Raw genomic sequence first — 9,666 nt, 5'->3', positions numbered from 1 at the left:
TGAGCAGGAAAATTGTCAGCAACAAAAGAGTGATCAAATGAAGATCATACATCTGTATTACACATGCCTTAACTATTTTAAGAATGGGTTTAAAGGTGTCATTGATTCTGAACAAGAAGATGTATATATCCTACTGATATAATATAAGATGGAACTATGTACATAGTGTACACTATTATCTATTCATATATACAGTGACTTCAGAAAGTATTCAGACCCCTTGACTTATTCAATATTTTGTTGAGTTACAGATGGAATTCAAATTGGGTTGAATAGAGTTTTGGGCTCACCCATCTGCACACAATACCCCATAATGACAAAGTGAAAACATGTTTTTGGAAATGTTAGCAAATTTATTTAAAAAATAAGTATTCACACCCCTGAGTCTATACATGCTAGAATCACATTTAGCCGTGATTACAGATGTCATTCTTTCTGGGTAAGTCTCTAATAGCTTTGCATACCTGGATTGTACAATACTTGCACATTATTATTTTAAAAATTCTTTAAGTTTTGTCAAGTTAGTTGTTGATCACTGCTAGACAGCCATTTTCAAGTCTTGCCATAGATTTTCAAGACAATTTAAGTCAAAACTGTAACTAGGCCACTCAGGAACATTCAATGTCGTCTTGGTAAGCAACTCCAGTGTATATTTGGCCTTGTGTTTTAGGTTATTGCCCTACTGAAAAGTAAAATTGTCTCCCAGTGTCTGTTGGAAAGCCTAATGAACCAGGTTTTCCTCTAGGATTTTGCCTGTTTTATGCTCTATTCTGTTTATTTTTACCAACAACAAAACACTCCCTAGTCCTTGCCAATGGCAAGCATACCAATAACATGATGCAGTCACCACCATGTAAGAAAATGTGATCAGTGGTACTCAATGATGTATTGTGTTGGATTTTCCCCAAACATTATGCACATTATTTATTATTCATTATTCATTATTCAGGACATTAAATTAATTTTTGGCCACATTATTTGCAGTTTTACTTTAGTGCTTTATTGCGAATAGGATGCATGTTTTGGAATATCTGTATTCCTTCTTTTCACTCTGTCAATTAGGTTAGCATTGTGGAGTAAATACAATGTTGTTGATCCATCCTCAGTTTTCTCCTTTCAAAGCCATTAAACTCTTTAACTGTTTTAAAATCACCTTTGGCCTCATGATGAAATCCGTGAGTGGTTTCCTTCCTCTTTGGCAACTGAGTTAGGAAGGAAGCCTGTATCTTTGTAGTGACTGGGTGTATTGATAGACCATCCAAAGTGTAATTAATAACTTCACCATGCTCAGAGGGATATTAAATGTAAAAACTTTTTTTTTTACCCATCTACCAATAGGTGCCCTTCTTTGCGAGTCATTGGAATACATTCCCTGGTCTTTGTGGTTGAATCTGTGAAAGAAATTCACTGAGGGACCTTACAGATAATTGTATGTGTGGGGTACAGAGATGAGGTAGTCCTTCAAAAATCATGCTAAACGCTATTATTGCACACAGAGTGAGTCTATGCAACTTACGTATGTGACTTATGCACATTTTTACTCCTTAACTTATTTAGGCTTTCCATAACAAAGGGGTTGAATATTTATTGACTCAAGATCTTTCACCTTTTCATTTTTTATGAATTTGTAAAAAATTATAAAATCATAATTCCACTTTGACATTATGGGATATTGTGGGTATGCCATTGACACAAAATCTAAATGTAATTCATTTTAAATTCAGACTGTAACACAACAAAATGTGGAAGAAGTCAAGGGGGTATGAATACTTTCTGAAGGCACTGTAAATAGAGAGAGGAGGGGAGATACAGAGAGGTTAAAGATCTCCCTATGTAATAGACTGTTGCATTGGATAGTTTGTAGTAAACAGATGACTGGCAATGTTTTAATGTTGACAAATAAACTTCCACAAAGCTCATAAATGTGTCCACAAATCAATAAATGCCAATATACAATTCCTCCCCTCCCTTCCTCCCTCTCTCTCTCTCTCTCATGCTGTTTAATCAGCTTCTTGATATGCCACACCTGTCAAGTGGATGGATTATCTTGGCAAAGGAGAAATGCTCAACTAACAGGGATGTAAACAGATTTGTGACCAATACGCTTTTTGTGCACATGGAACATTTCTGGGATTTTTTATTTCAGCTCATGAAACATGGGACCAACACTTTACAAGTTGTGTTTATCTTTTTGTTCAATATAGGTTGACAGCGAATCTGATGCTAATAAATGTCTGTCTGCATCGAGAGAGAGAGAGAGAGAGAGAGAGAGAGAGAGAGAGAGAGAGAGAGAGAGAGAGTGTGAGAGAGAGGAGAGAGTGTGAGAGAGTAAGTAAGAGAGAGAGTGTGAGAGAGTAAGTAAGAGAGAGAGAGAGAGAGAGAGAGAGAGAGAAAAAGAGAGAGAGAGAGAGAGAGAGAGTGAGAGAGTAAGTAAGAGAGAGAGAGAGAGAGAGAGAGAGAGAGTAAGTAAGAGAGAGAGAGTGTGAGAGAGAGAGCGAGAGAGAGAGAGAGAGAGAGAGAGAGAGAGAGAGTATGAGAGTATGTAGTATGAGGATGTAATATACAGTGTTGTGTTGGATAGTTTGTAGTAAATAGATGGCAAACAATGTTTAATTGTTGACAGATGAACTTCCACAAAGTTAATAAATATGTCCACAAATCACTATTTGGCACAGAATTTGTAATCATGTATTGATATTTGTCTGTTGTGATGTATTGTATATAAAATAGACATTGTAACTTATTCAATGTGATTTCCACCTTGTCGGTTGATCCCCACATCATTTGGTCGTGTTACAAAGAGTGATGTTGTTATAGTAGAGGACATCTGTCATAGCCATCTTGTCAACCCTTGTGTCAAACCAATTAAACACCTTTGTACCTGTTTAAAGTCCCCAGAGCCGGCTCAAATGAACAGGACCGTGTTTTTGTAATAATTTGCCTGTAGGAATAATTTGCCTGTAGGAAACACAGGTAGGTTTGTGTACTACTGGTATATTTAGGGTTAGTAAACAAGCATTCTATGGTAAAGTCTACAACAGTTGTATTTGGTGCATGTGACAAATAAATATGCCGGTAGTAGATTTGATTTTAGCGTACATAGTTTTTAAAAATGTTTTCGTTATTTGCGCATACGGGTAAAAAAATTAGATGAGAAAATAAAGGACTGAAAAAAGAAGTTAAACGTGTATGCCACAGGAGGTTGGTGGCGTTTTAATGGGGAGGACAGGCTCATGGTAATGGCTGGAGTGGAATTAGTGGAATGGTATCAAATACATCAAACACATGGCCATTCCATTTTCTCCATTCCAGTCATTATTATGAGCCGTCCTCCCCTCAGCAGCCTCCACTGGTGTGGGCGAGGTAAAAACTAAACAGAACACTATTGGCTAATTGTTTGATTTCAGCACCGTACTGTTCTGTGGTGCACACACAGACCTTCAACTCCCAGTGGGACTGTGTCTTATAGACTTATCATCATAAAACCTGAGACAAATGTGATGGATTTATGCTACTGAATGTTCATACCTGCTTTATATACGCACATGCATCACATGTATTCATTGTATAAATTCCCATTGTGTTGTTTTCTTGTATCTAAATGTATAGAGAGAAGACAATGAAAATATCAATAAATGTGACTATTGTATTGGGGCTTGTGTTTGCAGTCAATCACCTTTAATCTGGCTTCTATTTTTCTGCGTTCTTGTTGTCATCTATGGGTTTTTCAATAACAGGCACATTTGCCATGAATAAAGACGAGTACCACACAGTGCTACATGAATACAGCCACTTTAGAATACATGGTTTAAAATTGCTTGGAATTGAAGCCTGGGGAGCTACAGTGCTTCATGAAAGTCTTTCCTTCAGTAGAGAAATGTGTTAAGGGGAGGCCTGCTGTGAGGGCTGCAGCTGGAGGCAGATGAAGAAGAAGGTAACAACTTTATCATGCATGTCCACACACACTCATGTACACAGCCACACTCACTCACGTACACAGCCACGTGTGTGTGTGTGTGTGTGTGTGTGTGTGTGTGTGTGTGTGTGTGTGTGTGTGTGTGTGTGTGTGTGTGTGTGTGTGTGTGTGTGTGTGTGTGTGTGTGTGTGTGTGTGTGTGTGTGTGTGTGTGTGTGTGTGTACAAATTATGGGTTCTCTGTTCTCACTATCTACAGTTTGAGTACAGGCTGAATTGAGCATGGCAAGGCAAAATAAGTTATATGTGTGGGCTGTAGCTGCAGGACATGCAAAGCACAGGAGCAATAGTTCAACAACCATCAACAGAGCGAGCTGCAGGCACTACTATTGAGATTAGATTTAAAAAAATGTTTATTTCACCTTTATTTAAATAGGCCATGGTGGTGAAGTAGTTACAATATAGCAATTAAACACTGGAATGGTAGAATGTGCAGAAGATGAATGTGCAAGTAGAGATACTGGGGTGCAAAGGAGCAAGATAAATACATACACACAGTATGGGGATGAGATAAATTGGATGGGCTATTCACAGATGAGCTATGTACAGGTGCAGTGATCTGTGAGCTGCTCTGACAGTTGGTGCTTAAAGCTAGTGAGTGAGGTAAGAGTCTCTAGCTTTAGTGATTTTTGCAGTTCGTTCCAGTCACTGGCAGCAGAGAACTGGAAGGAGAGGCGGCCAAAGGAAGAATTGGCTTTGGGGGTGACCAGTGAGATATACCTGCTGGAGCGCGTGCTGCTATGGGTGCTGGTGGGTGCTGCTATGGTGACCAGTGAGCTGAGATAATGTGGGGCTTTACCTAGCAAAGACTTGTAGATGACCTGGAGCCAGTGGGTTTGGCAAGGAGTATGAAGCGAGGGCCAGCCAACGAGACCGTACAGGTCGCAGTGGTGGGTAGTATATGGGGTGTATGTTGTTTTTTGGGGTGTATTTCATATTGTTGTTTTTTGGTCAATATAGTGTTTTGTTTACAATGTAACACAATGTAATACAATAATATTCAACATAAATTATACCAAACGTTTGCTGTGCAGAAAGACAATTCTAAGCCATCTTTGGTTACACGTCACATTACAATCTTTAGCCTTATGGCGACCTCTGCAGGTGTATCTGTCAAGTTGCACAGAAACTAACATATCCCACAAGGCATTGGAGTTGTTCAAAATGTCTGTTGGATTCGTTCATAGCATGTCTGCCGAAATAGCTCAGTTGGGAGAGCGTTAGACTGAAGATCTAAATGTCCCTGGTTCGATCCCGGGTTTCGGCAGAGACTTGAATGTCATTTTTACATTTTCAAGGAAAATACATACACGTTCGCATTTTTGAAAAAACACGAAAGAAATTATACATCAGTCGGATAGTAGTCTATGACATCTAATGGAGAGTAAATAAATTGCAGTAGCCTAACTGTAAAGGTAGGCTATTAGTGATGAAATTGTAACCTTCCTACGTATGTAGCAATCCACACGATGCGAAGATACGTTTACTATTGTGTTTAAAATGTAAAACCACTGAACTGGCATAATATAAATATATAGTGGGACTTTCGTTTGTTTTTCAACAGGACAATGACCCAACACATGTCCAGGCTGTGTAAGGTCTATTTTACCAAGGAGAGGGATGGAGTGCTGCATCAGATGACCGGGCCGTCACAATCACCCGCTCTCAACCCAAGAGATGGTTTGGGATGAGTCGGACCGCAGAGTGAATGAAAAGCAGCCAACAAGTGAATGAATAAGTGTTCTAAAACTTTTAACCGGTAGAGTATATATTTTTATTTCAGAAAAGGATGTGCTTATTTCAGAGTGCTAGACATGTCAAAACCGAGAAGCAGTTAACAGCATGATTACCTTTGTTGTAACTTCAGGTTTCAAAAATAAAACAGGGAAGGCAGGGATCTCACCATTGTTGAACTGGCAAGGTCATAAGATAGGCAGTAGTAAAATATAATTTGAGTTTATTAGCTGTTAATAAGCTCTGAACCTATTGCATTGACACATTGTGATGATAGGGTTGTTCAGTGACAGCCCATCCGCTCAGCCACTGCATGGCATTGGAGGGTCAATTCTAGCCTAACTTGTGAGTGTCACTTTACTTGATACACGTGTTTCTTAGCTAGTAATATATGCACATCAGTTCCATAGTTCCCTGTTTGTAGGCCTCTGTAGTGCAGTGGTGGAAAAAGTACTCAATTGTCATACTTGAATAAAAGTAGAGATGCCTTAATAGAAAATGACTCAAGTAAATGCTCAAGCTGTAACTCTGTATGTCAGCTTATCACGTGACTGAATAACTGGACCCTCCTCCTGTGTAAACTTCCATTTTATCCAGAAGTCTGAGTCACACCTTGGCAGTAAGTCCCCTCTTCTCCATGGAGAACATCTTGTGATTGATCCCAACGTTGTGCAGGGTTGTAGAGCCAAACTGCTGAGCCAAATATACTCTGAGGCACCAAAGAAGGAAGCCACACTCATCCTGAGGGTCTGGAGAACCACCTGTCTGCGGGCCTTGGAATGTCAGTCGCCAATGGAGAAACAGAGGCCAATTTCCACTTGAGGTGGAAGAGATTCTAGCCTCTGTGAATGATCAACTGGCCCAGCGCTCTGACTGGTCGAGCACAAAGATGATCCTTCAGTACAATGTCTCCTCTAAGAGCCAAATGGTGTCCAGAGACATTGCCTGCCTGATTGTGAGAGCCATGATGTAGCTCTTTCCCAGTGTGTACTCTCAATGGTACCCTGTGAGACCTGGTGACTGTGGAGAGTACTGCAGAGTTGAAGAACACAAAGCTGTGAACTACTGGACCCTAATGTCCACTGGAACTATGCCTAATTCCCAATTTCTGTGCATCTTTTCAATTGACCCCGTCATGACTATGATCGATAAAGACATGACGACGCACTTTTGCTTTGCAAATCAGCTTTGGTTCATAGTCCAAAACAAGTTTGCCAAAGCTCCAAAGAGCAAAGCTCTCCTGAGAGCCTTGAATATATTACCTGAATGTGAAGAGAACCTGGGAAAGGTCGACTCTGATCTGAGAGATACGCTCTACTCTGGATACGTTTCAGCATTCCCTGCAAACCAACTTCATATTGATGCCTTCATGGAGGACAAGGAGCTGTGTTTTATTGTCTCCAGGATGGTTGTGGAAAGGTTGATAGGTCACTGAACCCCATCAGTGTTGTTCTCGGATCCCATTGTTGTTGGATCAGAGTTAATCAGCTACAGAGTAAGCTCTCTCTAAGAATACAATTAAAGTTTTTTAGTCACTCAAATATGCTGTTTACAATGTGGACTAGCAGACTATTCAGCCTCATACACTCTTCGCAGATCATTGACATATGAGGACCTTTCAAGTGTGTCAACAAATCAATGTACAGAACATGGTCTGCAAAGAGTACAGTAGATTTGGAGGTGAACACAAATATGACTTCTTCCTATCTTTCAGGTGACCGTAAATTGCCCCAGAAATAAGGGAGGATTCCTCCGCCATGTTTGGAGAGCAGTGAAGCGACTCACCTGTGGCTGCTGCCGACATGCTAGAGCTTGACCAAGCAAGGACTAAAATACATAGCCTAGACAAGTAGTCATTGTTATATGATCATGTGCAAGCCCTACCTTTTCAAAATCAGTTATTTCATTATTAAAATCGTTATGTTGTACTGATATGAATAAATTGCTTATTCATTAGATTGACTTGTCCCTGTCATTAATTTCAGCTATCATGTTTTGATGTCCAACAGACCTATTCTGGTGTATAAATGAAGCAACATTTCAAGCAAACATAGCCCCGTTTATAGCATTATCAGATATCCTTTGGTCTTAGACAGAGCCCTATGTATTATTTGGTATCAGAGGAGGCTGGTAGGAGGAGCAATAGGAGGAAGGGCTCATTCTAATTGCTGGAATGGAATCAATAGGACGGTATCAAACACATCAAACATATGAACACCAGCCATTACAATGAGCCTGACCTCCTATAACTCCTCCCACCAGCCTCCTCTGGTATTTACAGTAGTGCCATTAAGTGTTTTAAAAAACAATTTATATTGTCAAAAGGTTCCTCGATTGAACACAAGGTGGTGCTGTTATATAGTTTGACATTTATCCACCCTGGTCTTTGGCCTGGGCCCTGGCCTGTAGTATAGTTTCAAACTACTCTAATGATCAAAAATATCAATAAGAAAAGATAATACCTACAGCACTACAAAACATGTATAGAATATTCTCAATTGGTTAATTATTATAATTGGCTTGTTGAATAATTAGTGTTAATGATTGGCATTGTTTATGTTTGAGATTTGAGTCATGATACAGAGTCATGTCAGGATAGCATTGTTGACAGTGCCACATAGGTAACCTACGACCCCATGTATCCACCTCAGAGAAAGTGTTTTCACCACCAGCAGGGGTATGACAGACAGACAGGAATATTGGGCCTGGTCCAGTCCAGTCCACATAGGGATTCTGGCCCACTCATAATTAGTTTGTCTGTCCACCTGCCAGCAAGGTCAAGATTTGTAAGAACGTTGGTCGAAGAGAGCAGGCCCAGGATTTCGGAGTACAAAACAGGTCAGGGATTTGCGTCATCTCCATTGAAACACGAGTGAATGGTGCACTCCCTCTCTGCCTCTCTCAGTGGCAGTGTTCTAAACAGCAGTGCATTCTAAATGAATGCAGCGAGAGTGTTTTAGAGCGAGAGAGCGGAGAGAGTGAGGCGGGAGATTGACAGGGTCAGAGTGAGGCGCACAATTTTCTGGGTACTGCTAGGCAATGACGACTATGTAGAGGAAGAGGTTGATAGTGTGTGTGTGTGTGTCTGTGTGTGTGTGTGTATATATGTGTGTGTGTGTGTGTGAGATCATCAGAACACTCTGTTCATTCCACGGCCTCTCATTTTCATCCCTACCCACACAATGTCAGATAATATGTTACCGTATATGTATCATCTCAACAAATATGTTCACATGTGTTACTAGGTTATTTGTGGCAAGGTGTGATTATGCAAGACGCTGCTAAACAAGGCAGCTACTGAACGTTTCTTTAAGCAACAGTCCTCTCTCACTCTCATTCGTTTGTTCTCCATGCCTGCCAGCTGTGTGTTACTTGGAAAGTCTAGCAGACTGTCCAAGTCTCTTTGTTTAGGCAGCTCCTCAAAAGGAAACTGCCTGAACATGCCAATCAAGCCACTTACTGATTCAATTTGGTAATAGAATGAAACATTGAGGCAATGGGAAGAACATTAACTGTTTTTGCTCTAATGAATCCAACCTTCATTCAGTCCTGTTTCAAACCGCTCCCACAAGTATTCTGGTAAAGTTGGCATCAGTTGAAGGCTTGAATAACCTGAACAACAATGACTTCTACAGGCTCGGTAAACACCCTATGTCCTGTCCCTTAGTTCCTGGGCCTTTTTAAACAAGCACTGAGCCGGACAGACAGACTAACAGACACAGGAGGCAGTTGCAGAAAGACAGAGTGAGGGGTAGAGAGAGGGTGACAAGGCAAAATAGTGAGAGTTGGTCACATAATAACTTGTTTACAATACAAATAATGATTAGGGTAAACAACCATTAAAAGTGAGAGAAGTGGGATCTCTGACAGTTGCTACTGGTAGTAATTATCTGTGTGGTCAACTTCATAGCCAGCCCTTGGTGGGCAAAAGAGATCCTAACAAACCACAATAAACAAC

The 9,666-nt window shown here is 40.4% G+C and overlaps 1 long non-coding RNA gene and 1 other non-coding gene across 2 annotated transcripts; both read left to right on the top strand.

Moving 5' to 3' along the window:
- Nucleotides 1–5,140: 5,140 nt before the first annotated feature.
- On the top strand, nt 5,141–7,664 carry LOC110494528. The gene is made up of 3 exons (XR_005036707.1): nt 5,141–5,389; nt 5,539–5,733; nt 7,423–7,664. It is a non-coding gene; the product is annotated as an uncharacterized LOC110494528 (long non-coding RNA).
- Nucleotides 5,169–5,241, top strand: trnaf-gaa. The gene has a single exon. It is a non-coding gene; the product is annotated as a tRNA-Phe (tRNA).
- Nucleotides 7,665–9,666: the final 2,002 nt, after the last annotated feature.

The sequence above is a fragment of the Oncorhynchus mykiss genome, chromosome 17, assembly GCF_013265735.2.
Source record: "Oncorhynchus mykiss isolate Arlee chromosome 17, USDA_OmykA_1.1, whole genome shotgun sequence".
Lineage (NCBI taxonomy): Eukaryota > Metazoa > Chordata > Actinopteri > Salmoniformes > Salmonidae > Oncorhynchus > Oncorhynchus mykiss.
Note: the sequence above shows the minus strand (reverse complement) of the source record. Positions and strands in the feature narration are given on the sequence as shown.